The sequence below is a fragment of the Populus alba genome, chromosome 19, assembly GCF_005239225.2.
Source record: "Populus alba chromosome 19, ASM523922v2, whole genome shotgun sequence".
NCBI classification, from domain to species: Eukaryota; Viridiplantae; Streptophyta; class Magnoliopsida; order Malpighiales; family Salicaceae; genus Populus; species Populus alba.
Genome location: NC_133302.1, coordinates 3,773,450 through 3,786,137, shown reverse-complemented (window position 1 = coordinate 3,786,137; position 12,688 = coordinate 3,773,450). Strand labels below are relative to the sequence as shown.

Genomic DNA, 12,688 nt, shown 5'->3' with positions numbered 1-12,688 from the left:
TTCTGTCCATCCAAATCGTGTTTATGCTACTCCCCCTTTAATTTTTGGGAAGACTATACACGTCAGCGTTTTATTTCCATGGTCGGAGTATATTTTACCCAATTTCGTTTATTAAAAGCAAATATCTTTCAATTCGGATTAAATTGAAAGGGATCACAGACCTAATCAGATGCATTATCGATAAATTTGGAATGTTGATGTTAGCATCAACCACCCTCCATCGATACTAGAGTAATGCTTTACATTCTTTAGCTACTAAATTTGGAAACATGGGCAATTACCTAAAAATACTAAGGACTCGTTCATTTGTAGAAAATAGTTTCTTTTTTTAAAGTGTATTTTTTTTATAAAAATTGAATTACTTTTCAATATTTGACAGTATCATAAACAATAAATTAAAAAAATATATTTGTTTTACGAAAAATCACTTATTAATATTTTTTTTTAAGTTTATCTAAATATATATATATATATATAACTATTTAATCACTTAAAATAAAAGAATAAGATATAAAAAAGTATAATAATGAGAAAAAAAGAGTTTATTGTATCATATATTTATATATAGTTTATTGTATAAAATGAAACTATGCATATAATATAAATACTTTAAATATAATATTATAGACTTGTTAAATATTTCTAAGTAATATTTATTAATATATTTAGTTTTATAATGAAAAATGAGAATCAGAATTTAAAATATATGCTTGTGAGAGTGTTTTAATAAATTATACGGAACGTGCAGATTTTGCAACAGCTAGTAGGCCCATGCATAACTTATAGCGCGATGTGGATTATCTCAGTCTTACATCGTGGTTAACAAATAATGTTTACGATTTCTTGACCAGAATTAATTTTTATTTTTTCATAGGTGAGATAATTCTTATCACTTTCTAGCGATATTTGATATGATTTTTTCTTTTTTTTCTTTTATATATATCTTTCTCGAGGAATAATTTTATGGGGGCATAAAGAGCAATTTTATTAGTTACCTTTCGATATTCATTTAAAAATATAAAAATACAGAGAATAAAAATCATAAATAAAAATATTTTTATATTTTTATGTATTCTCTATTTTTTTTTTCATTGTACTGCTATTTTTTAAAGAACTTTTTATTACATCTATATTTTTAAAAAATATAAATCCAAAAGATAATTAATAAAATATCATTAAATATTACTCAACGTGAACCACAAAATTTTCCTTTCCCAAGCATGATAAGATTTTCATTTTAAAAGCAAGATCAATAAAGCAACTATTTTGGATAATTTACTTAAAATATATCTAATTGGATACTTATCTTTGAATTAAAAAAAGAAAATAAACTCGATTGTAGATTACTTAAAACATATGCTTTGTCTTTCGCGACATGAAACTTTTGGATGTCCATATTGCTTGCGCCAAAAGTTTTTGCCCTGTGAGTTATTAAATTAATGACTCATATTGCTTGCGCCTTCTCTACTGAGTCGGGTATTTTTGCCCTATGACACTCCTAATTAATTTTTACCCATCTGTGCTACCACTTCATGTTTTCTTGGATAGACTCACTCCTTGGATTTCTAATTTAATTTCTTGGTAGTGAGTCTTTCGTGGTAACAAATTGCCAATGGAAAGTAGAAGAACTCATTTCAAATGATTCTTAGACAAAAAGATAAAAACTTTATTTGTTTTTGCATTATAAAACAAAAATATTTTTTAAAAAAAATCAAAATTTTTTATGTTTTTTTTTTTTATTTTAAATTAATTTGTTAATGTTTTCATATTGTTTTGATTTACTAATATCAAAAATTATTTTTAAAAAATAAAAAAATATATTATTTTAAAATATTTTAAAATAAAAAATATTTTAAAAAATAATTATTATTATATTCCAAGCATCCTAACTAGGGGCAGAAGGAAGGGGGGGCAAGCAGGGGCCCGGGCCCCCCTAAAAAGATATATATATATATATATATATATATATATATATATATATATATATATATATATCCTATAGAAACAGTTAGGGGTGTTCAAAAAAATCGACCAACCGATTAAACCGAAAAAACTGAGAAAAAATTAACTGAAAAAACCGAACCGATAGAAAAACCGAATAAACCGATTAAAAAATTTTAAAAAAACCACCCGGTCCGGTTCGGTTCCGGTTTTAAAAAGGCTTAAACCGATTAAACCGGACCAAACCGGACCGATTTAATTAAATCTAAAAAAATATATAAAAGAAAATATCCTAAACCTAATAATAAATACCCCCACAAAAAACTTTCCAGCTGGGCCCCCTCCTCAAAACCTTTCCAGCTGCCCCCCTCCCCCTTTCCCCCTTTCCCCACGTTTTCCCCCTTTCCCCACTTCCCCCTTCAGCAACCCCACCCATCTCTCAGCAGACCCACACACACTGTCCCCTCTCAGGCTCTCACTAGTATCATCAACACAGAGCCGCCCCTCCCTTTGAGAGACGAGAGCCCCCCACCTTTAGATTTTTCTCTTCTCCCTCAACCAACAGCGAGCCGATCTTCTCCACCTTCACAAATCAGCCTCCACCGTAGCCCCATCTTCTTCTTCCCTTTCCCTCAGCCGTTTCCCCTTCTAGCCATTTCCTTCTCCAGCCACCCCTCGCCTCCCAGGTCTTTTCCCCTCAGCCACGGTCTCTCCCTTTCTCCAAGACAGCAGCTCCATTTTCCTTTTCCAGCGACACACCCGAACAACCAGCTACGTACCAGATCTTCTCCCTCCCAGCGGTGCTTCTCTCAGCCACCGAGAGCGCCGCCTTCCAGCCCGCTGCTGACAGATCTTCCTTCTTCCACCGGCCGTAGGCCACGGTCTCCCTCACCATTGATTTCGGTTTTTCTGGTTTGTAAGGCTAAAAAACCGACCCGAACCGAACAAAACCGGTTCGGTTTGAACCGGTTATCGGTTCGGTTCGGGTTATACTAACAAGGAATAGTATTTTCCGGTTCGGTTGAATTTTTATGTTAAAACCGGACCGAACCGGACCATGAACACATCTAGAAACAGTATATGTTTTGATTTTAGATTGAACCATGAATAAAATCAGAAGAATTTGATTTTTTTTGAAAAAAAAAATATTGATAACTTGCAGCCTAATAAACCAACTCTAATGTGTAATGTTAAAGTTATGGTTGAGCAATTCCAATGCGTTTTAGTTTACAAAGAACCCGCGTTGATTAATGAGAATCATTCTTTATTATTTTTTGCTTTATTTCAAAGTTTATCGAACATAAATAACGCTTCGCTTTAACTAATGTTTCTTATATACTTTGTATGTTTATATTTGATAGGTATAAAGACCAACGACATTAAAGTGATGAATATATTATGAAGATGAAATTAGCTTCGTTGCTTTGACTTAATTTGATATTGCTTCGAACCTTTTTACTTTATACAAATGTTATCATATGTTTGTAGTAAGTTATTTGAATAAAACTAAATGATACAGGTTTTTTTTACTACTCATATATAATAAATTAAAATAAATATTATATTTTCTTCAGGTTTGTCTTCAGGCCCCTCCTAACAAATAATCCTAGCTCCGTCCCTCATCCTAACATTGCAATAAAATTAAAGGCAGGTCCCTGGCATTATCAAAATTGGATGACGTGCTAAGTGGATAGTCTAATCAAAGAAACAAAAAGGGATACACGATGTGCATGGATCGAATACACGACCCTCACATCTTCAGTCTGTCTCTCTCACATGTCTAATTAAACTATTTTTTTTAAAATTTCTTTTTAATATTAGCACTATCAAACCAATTTAAAAATATAAAAAAATTAAATTAAAAAATTCTTTAATTTTTTTTTAAAAACATTGTTTCACTGCAAAAATAAATACTACCTTCATCAGTCAGTCGGTGAATTTCATGAAAAAGAATTGAATTAAAAATAATATAAACCATGCGAAATCTGAAGGTTTTTGTTTTTTTTTAAAAATAAAAATCAGTGCAATCATAATATTTTTTACCCACTACAAAATAATTATCAAAGTTGTCGTGATATTCCATTAATATAACTTATTGAATTTTAATTATTTTAATGGAAACAACGCAGTTTAAAATTCAAGAGGTAGCATTGTTTTTACCAACGCAATCTTAAAATAAAATAAAATAAAATAAATGGTTGTACTAATCCTATTAGTGTAACCCTTTAAACGAGTAAGAGCTAATGAAATCGTCGCAACCCTTTAAATTGTTTATTTGTGTTTGTATTTTTAAAAGTCGCATTGTTAGAAGCAGCATAACTCTTTAATTTTATTTTTAAAAAAAATTATTTAGGGCAATATTTTATCTTAACTTTTTCATAAATTATATTTTATATTGCTGGTCAACACATAATTCATATGTCGATGAAACAACTAAAATATTCCTCAACTTGTTTCACCATTTCCTTTTTTTGTTTCTTTTCTTTATTTGAGGTAAGCTCGTGATGTACGTGGCAGGGAAAGGGATTATCAAGTACTAAGAGGCTAAGAGCGACATGGTAAAGCAAGTGGTTATCAAAACATAATAATCTCATCCGCAAGGGCAATAATTTTCCGTAACGAGTAAGCCAGGGCTAGAATAATTGTAATGACAAGATCGATATAACAACAAATTATTTTTAAAGGTTTTTTTATTAAAAAATATATTAAAACAATATTTACTTTAAAAAAAAAAATTAAACTTTACCATCTTATAATATTCTCTTAGTTAGATGGAGGTTAAACGGACATGTTACGAATTTATATGAGGTTTTTTTTTTTTTTTTTTTTTTTTTTTTTTAATGCACGCCATTGTAGTAAACTTCCTTAATCATGATAAATACCAAGACTAATAATAAATAATTCAAGTACCAAAAAGAGATCCCTATCCATGAAATAATAAATAATTCAACCATCAAACTTTTTTATATTAAAAATTAAATTTACTTTGATTTGATATTTTTAATAAAAAATACTAAAACAAATAACATTTTAATTTGACATAGCTTGATACGCTAAACTCAATATAATTTCAGTAAATTTATTTTATTTTAATTACATAATATAATGTTTTTTCTTAAAAATTATCTTTTTTAATTCTTAAATCATAGCTAATTTAGATTTTTTTTTTGAAAAATCAAATTGGATTTGATCTATTCGATCAAGTCATTGATGCATTTACTAAATTTACTAGTTCATATTAAATTAATTCTTACTTGATTTAGAATGTATCTGAAAATATAATAGTTGTTTTTTAAAAAGATTTTTTATTTGAAAATATATCAAAATAATAATATTTTTATTTTTAAAAATTATTTTTTATATTAGCATATAAAAATGATATAAAAATATAAAAAATAATTTTAAACAAAACAAATCTAAATTTTCATGAAAAATTATTTAGTTGTTTTTTTAAAATATTTTTTATTTGAAAATATATCAAAATAATAATATTTTTTATTTTTAAAAATTATTTTTTATATTAGCATATAAAAATGATATAAAAATATAAAAAATAATTTTAAACAAAACAAATCTAAATTTTCATGAAAAATTATTTGTAATGTAATTCTAAACAATACCTTAGAGCCTATTTATTTTTTAGTTTCAAAAGTATTTTTTAAAAAAAATTAAATTTTTTTTATTTTTGTTTACTTCAAATTAATTTATTTTTAGTATTTTAATATTATTTTGATATGTTAATGTTAAAACAAAATTTAAAAAATAAAAGATATCATTTAGATAGTTTTTAAATAAAAATTAAAAAATAGATGGCAAGCTTTAATTTCAAAACTAGAGCAAACGCCAACGTAAGCTAGCTGCCATGTTGACTCTCAGAGTCAAGATTAGTCTATTTACAATGACCAAAAGCTCCTCCCAGTGGGCCACTAACTAGTTATTAGTGAAGTCATTTCCATATTCTGAGTATTAAATGTCCTCTTTGGACAGTCCATGAAGGTCATCAAGGAGAGAGTTCAAAGTTCTTTACTTATAGAGAAAGAACATTGTGGCTGCAGTTTCTGATATTTTGAGGATGACGACATTCATCTTACATATGCTGATGATACTAATGTTTTGCATGGGAGCAATCAAGCTGGAGGCAGAAGCAGGGCTTCTTGCTCAAGATGAAGGTACCATGTGTATGTTTAATTTGGTAAAGATACCTTTCAATGTTTTACCACCCCAAGATTTGAAGCTGTATTTTTTTTTTTTTGGCAGTGGATGCTTTGCTTGAAATAGCAACGCAAGTGGGGAAAAAAGACTGGAATCATAACGTGGATCCTTGCAGCAATGAGACAAGCTGGGTAACACCAACTTCATCTCAAAGGCCAATGTTTGATAATAAAGTTGTTTGCAATTGCTCATTTGGGGGTGTGTGCCACATTGTTTCCATGTACGTTTCAACTTCTCTTAATAGTCCATGCTTGTTTTGTTTATGTTTGAGTGAATGTTTTCCCTTTTTAATTGATTAAATTTTTAGCATTTTTGTTTGAAAATGAGGAACAAGAAGGTATCTTTGTTTTCCAATGAGACAAGATGTTTAACACCACCTTCATTTTTGTTTTGTTTTCCAAATTTATAATGGCATTGAGCTACAAGGTCAAAACCCTTGAGAATTAGTGTGTAAATGTATCTGAAATTATTGGTTTAGTTCATGGGTGAAACAAGATTGAGATGATTTTGGGAAATTCAGATGAAATTGTGCACAGTGGAATTTTTTCTAAGAAGTATAAATGAATAATGACCATTGCAAGGATGTAGTGAATTGCAAAGGAAAGATCTTTATCCTAAGAGAAGAATTTCACTTTTGAGAAGTTTATGCTTAGTATTGTTAGATGTCAAAAGATTTTTCAGGTCTATGGTCTATTATTTTGTATTTTCTTTCTTTATGAAAGGTGATTTTTTATACTTGAAGTTTATGCTTTATATTTGAAGTTTGGATTTTTGACTTTTTAATGAGGAATTGATGGGTCCAAGTGTTCTTGTGAAACAGATCTCTCAAAGGGCAGGATCTTGCTGGCAGTCTCCCAAAATCTATTGTGAAACTACCTTACCTTACGAATCTGTAAGTAGTGTTTTTAAATTTTAGCAATTATGATTTTTGAACATATTATTCAATTCAATTAGAGATTCTATATACGTTGCAGCGATCTGTGGGCGAACTACCTGAGTGGTAACATACCACCGGAATGGGCTAATACAAAGCTGGAAATATTGTAAGAAAACACTACATTTTCTTAATTTTCTAGCCAATGAATTGCTTACTCTTACTGTATTAATAGGTTGCATACGCTGCAGGTCTATTGCTGTTAACCGCTTAACTGGACCAATTCCTAGCTATCTGGGAAAGATTATCACACTTAGAGGCTTGTATGCATTTTGTATTTGTCATTCTATCGTTCTTTTTTATCCTAAAGCTGTTCAAATGTTTAGACAATTCCAATACTGACGGTTCACACTCATGCAGGAACATTCAAAATAATATGTTTTCTGGAATAGTTCCCCCCGAGCTTGGAAACTTGGTTAACCTGGAGAATATGTCAGTTTGTTCAGTCTTTTATCTTGGAGATACATACCTGGTTATTGAATGCTAAATTTCATGTGGCGAATACCATTACAGAAAGCTGACATCAAATTTTTCTCTCATTTGTTATTGTTGGTGGGAGGAGCCACTGGTGGTGGCTTTGAAACACTCAGAGGGGATAAAACACACTGGTTTTATTACAAAATCCGAAGCTTACAAATAACACAAAATAAAAGCTTAACAACAATACACGCCCTCTCTCTCTATTCTCTTTCTAGTGTTTCTCTCAATTCTCTCCACACAAAATAACATAACTGAGCACCCTATTTATACATAAATTCAGAATACGAAAATCTACTGTTCCAGGTGTGAAGGCGGCTGTTGACCGGCGGTGTGAAGGCGGCTGGCGGCTGCGGCTGGTGGCTGGCGGCTGGTCGGTGGTCGGTGGCTGGTGGCTGGTTGCCTTCCTTGACTGGAACCTTCTGGATTGAGTTTAATTATTCAACAAATCTCCCCTTTAAACTCAATCGAGAGATATCATGCCAAGCATGAACACTTCTCTCTTCAATGCCTTCTCTCTGCTTGTAGACCCTTTTGACACTTATTGCTTTCTTCTTTTCTGGTGGGTCCTTATCTGCATGGAAACAAAATAGAGTTGTATCTTCCATAACCTGAGTGGTATCGTACAACTCTTCAAGATTCCGCATCCTTCTTGGTCCTTCTGACGAGGATGCTGATGGTGGTGTTGATGATGATGCTCCTGGTGTGTTCCTCCTGTTGAATACAGGAAAACTGTGTACCGGACTTTGTGGTTCAGCTGCTGGCACAATTGGTTCTTCGACAAGTACTGTTGGTACTTCTTCACCTTCAAGGATCAAATCCATGTTAATCCATTTGACTGCTTCTTGATCACCATTCCATTCCCAAGATTTATCTTCTTCAAAGATAACATCTCTACTTGTAATCACCTTCTTCGTGATGGGATTATATAGCCTGTATCCCATCCTTCTTTCACCATATCCGACAAAGATGCATTTCTCGCTCTTATCATCGAGCTTTCTCCTTCTTGCATCTGGGATCTTTGCATATGCCACACAACCAAAGACTCGTAGATGAGTAACACTTGGTTTGTGACCACTCCATGCTTCTTCTGGAGTGACTCCTTGCAAACTTCTGGTTGGGCAGCGATTCAACAGATACACTGCACATGATACAGCTTCAGCCCAGTATTGCTTGGGCAGCTTCTTTGCTTTGAGCAAACTTCTAGCCATGTCAAGAATCGTGCGATTCTTCCTTTCTGCTACACCATTCAGCTGTGGTGTATAAGCTGGCGTTGTTTGATGTCTGATGCCTTGTTGTGTACAATAGGCTTCAAAGTAATTGGCTGTATATTCTCCTCCTTGATCAGATCTCACTGTTCTGATAGTATAACCAGTTTGCTTCTCCACAATTGCTTTAAAGTCTTTAAAACAATTGAATACTTCTGACTTCCTCTTCAGAAAGTATATCCATGTCTTTCTACTAAAATCATCAGTAAAAGTGAGGAAGTATCTATTTTGTCCAGTCGACATAGGCGTGATTGGGCCACACACATCTGTGTGTACTAACTCCAGTGGCCTCTTTGCTCTCCAGTTGACTTCTTTGGCAAAACTGGATCTGTGATGTTTGCTGAGGACACAACTCTCACAGACTTCATCTGGATGATCAATGTGAGGCAAACCTTTGACCATCTTCTTGCTTGCTAGCATCTTCAAACTCGTGAAATTCAGATGTCCAAGCCTCAGGTGCCAAAGCCATTCTTCACTGTTGGTGATGGCACTCAAACACCTTGCTGCGTCATACTGGATGTTCAAAGGAAACATCCTGTTCTTGGACATTTTCACGTAGGCCATTAATCTCCAAATGTTGTCTCTAATTGCCAGATGACAATTCTCCGAGTAAAAAGTATAGCCTCTCTCCAAAAGTTGACCTAAGCTGATTAGGTTCTGTTTTATGGCTGGGACATAATAGACATCGGCGATGTAGCTGGAATCGCCATTCTTCATCTTGACTGGGATGTTGCCTTTACCTTTGAATGGAACCTTTGTGGTATCTCCAAAAGTAACTAGACCTTGCTTGGTCTCATCTAGATTACTAAATAACTCTCGGTAGCCGCACATGTGATTGCTGGCTCCAGTATCTAGATACCATATGTCCTCCTTTTTCTTATCAAGTCCTTGTTGGACAAGAAATGCAGTTTCTTCTCTGTCATCCTTCTCTACATAGTTGGCTTGCTCACGTATCTCCAACGGAGCTTTTCTTCTGCATTCAGTGCTATAGTGCCCAAATTGATTGCAACTATAACATTTGATATTCCTCTTGTCACGGTTATTGTAACCGCCTCCTCTTCCTCTGGGAGTGAATGCTTGTTGTCCTCGGCCTCCTCTGGTGGTGTTTCTACCACCTCTTCCTCTAAAGCTTGTATTCCAAGAACCTCTTCCTTGGAATCTCTGGAATCCTCCTCTAGATTGTTGACTTCCTCCTTGAGTGGTGTAGCCACTTGATGAAGTCTCCCCTTGCTCATATCTGTCCTTGAGAGACAGTTTTGCTTGTAAGGCATGCTCAATTGCCTTATCTCCATTTCGCTTTACAATCTTCTGCTCATGAGCTTGCAAAGAACTCATAAGCTCATCAACCGTCAACTTGTCCACATCTTTGGACTCTTCAATTGCGACAACAACAAAATCAAATTTTGGATCTAGGGATCTCAAAATTTTCTCAGTAATTCGAGCATCGATGATGGCTTCTCCATTTCTCCTCATCTGGTTGACTATCACCATAATCCTTGTGTGATAATCAGAAATAGACTCCGAGGACTTCATTTGCAATAACTCAAATTCACCTCGCAAAGATTGAAGACGAATCTTCTTGATTCTGTCAGCACCTTTGTATTTCTGTTGGAGAGCCTCCCATATATCATGTGATGTTTCAGCGGAAGCTATGATCTCGAATGTATCTTCATCAAGACCTTGGTAGATGATGGTCTTGGCTTTGTTGTCCTTCTTTCTGTTGACTTTCAAGGCTTGCTTCTGTGCCTCTTGTAAAGCATCTTCTCTTTCTTTGGACTCTGGTTCATCATAACCAGTTTGTACAATATCCAAACACTCTTGTGACCCAAGAAATGCCTTCAATCTGATGCACCAACTATCATAGTTGTCTTTAGTCAGCTTCGGGATGAGTGTATGTGTACCTTCTGTAGTCATTTTGCTTTTGGAATGACTATATCACCTCTTTGGAAGCCGAATTTGGCCAAACGGACACTGTAGATCGATCCGGAATGGTCCAAATAGTAGGGAACCGGTCTGACTTTGTTGAAAGCGGGTCCGAAAATGGGTGAACCGGTCAAAAAATCACTTCTGTACGGCGGGCGGTTCGCTGGGTTGAACCGGGAATATTCTGTGGAATATTCTGGGAATATTCGGGGGAATATTCTCTCGCTCGGCGCGGCTGGAAACGCGGCTCGGCGCGGCGCGGCTGGTGCTCGGCTTGGACTCGGCTTGAGGCGCGGCTTGGACTCGGCGTGAACGGCTCGGCTTGGCTTGAATATGGCGCGCGTGCACGTCAGTCGTCTTCAACCTCGGGGCGCGTGGGATGCGCGTGGGCGATCTGGCTGAATATTCAGGAGGCGCGTGTGGGCTACCCCGAACTCCGATTTGGCTGATTTTTGCGGAAGTGAGTTCGTCTTGATGAGCTCTACACTGTGGAATGATCAAAACTTGTTTTTGACAATTTTGAAAATTCGGATATACCCCAAAACACTTCTGTTTTCCGACGAACGGGGCTCTGATACCAATTGTTGGTGGGAGGAGCCACTGGTGGTGGCTTTGAAACACTCAGAGGGGATAAAACACACTGGTTTTATTACAAAATCCGAAGCTTACAAATAACACAAAATAAAAGCTTAACAACAATACACGCCCTCTCTCTCTATTCTCTTTCTAGTGTTTCTCTCAATTCTCTCCACACAAAATAACATAACTGAGCACCCTATTTATACATAAATTAAGAATACGAAAATCTACTGTTCCAGGTGTGAAGGCGGCTGTTGACCGGCGGTGTGAAGGCGGCTGGCGGCTGCGGCTGGTGGCTGGCGGCTGGTCGGTGGTCGGTGGCTGGTGGCTGGTTGCCTTCCTTGACTGGAACCTTCTGGATTGAGTTTAATTATTCAACAGTTATTGCAGCAATCTTAGTGCCAACAATTTGACTGGAGAGCTACCCCTGGCTCTCTCTAATTTGACGAAATTAAAGGAGCTGTAGGTTCTTATAGCTTGTATAGTTATGTTATGTTATTGGATATAGAATTTGATACCAGAGAAGCATCTCTTGAGTCTCTAAATTCTTGACTGTCTTTGTGTTGGGTAAGTGCAGTAGGCTTAGCAGTAATAACTTCATTGGAAGAATACCGGATTTTATTCAAAGCTGGAAACAGCTTGCTATATTGTATGTGCTTCTTTTCCACCACAAATATTCAATCTTATCACTGCAGCTCTAGAAGCAGAACCTTAATCGACTTTTTTATTTTACATTAACAGAGAGATCCAGGCCGGTGGTTTCTCAGGGCCCATTCCTTTAAACATTTCTCTCTTGAACAATCTAACTAAGTTGTAAGCTGTGTTCCTGGGTCATAGTTAATGAAAAATCATCAACTATAAAAACATGAAAGTCTCACATTTATTTATGGTTGATGTTTTCCAGAAGAATCAGTGACTTACTTGGAGATGGTTCAGAGTTTCCAAAACTAAAATCTATGCAAAACATGACCTATTTGTGAGTTATTCTCTCTGTTGATGCTCTCATATCAGGATATTTACAATGCAGTATTAGCTTACATGAATTAAACGTATGCTGCAGGATGTTAAGCAGCTGCAACTTGTCAGGATCTTTTCCCAGATACTTGACTGAAATGAAACAACTGAAAGTTTTGTATGTGAATTTCACGCATACTTAGAGCTGCCGACCTTAGATTGCTAATTTAGCTATTATTTGTACTTTTTTCTGAACTTCCATAACGTAGAATTAAGAACATGCACCTTTTGTTTTGGTTGCAGGGATCTCAGTTTCAACAGATTGAAAGGAGATCTTCCAGCAGATTATAATGATCTAAAAAAAAGCTTGGAGATAATGTAAGTATTCTAGATTCATGAG

General features: G+C 34.8%; 2 long non-coding RNA genes across 2 annotated transcripts; both read left to right on the top strand.

The window, feature by feature from the left end:
* The first annotated feature begins 7,201 nt into the window (after positions 1-7,201).
* LOC140955133 (uncharacterized) lies at positions 7,202-11,967 on the top strand. The gene is made up of 4 exons (XR_012168901.1): positions 7,202-7,350; positions 7,448-7,519; positions 11,725-11,796; positions 11,912-11,967. It is a non-coding gene; the product is annotated as an uncharacterized lncRNA (long non-coding RNA).
* Positions 11,968-12,228: 261 nt separating this feature from the next.
* LOC140955134 (uncharacterized) lies at positions 12,229-12,641 on the top strand. Its single transcript, XR_012168902.1, has 3 exons — positions 12,229-12,310; positions 12,395-12,466; positions 12,592-12,641. It is a non-coding gene; the product is annotated as an uncharacterized lncRNA (long non-coding RNA).
* The last annotated feature ends 47 nt before the right edge of the window (positions 12,642-12,688 follow it).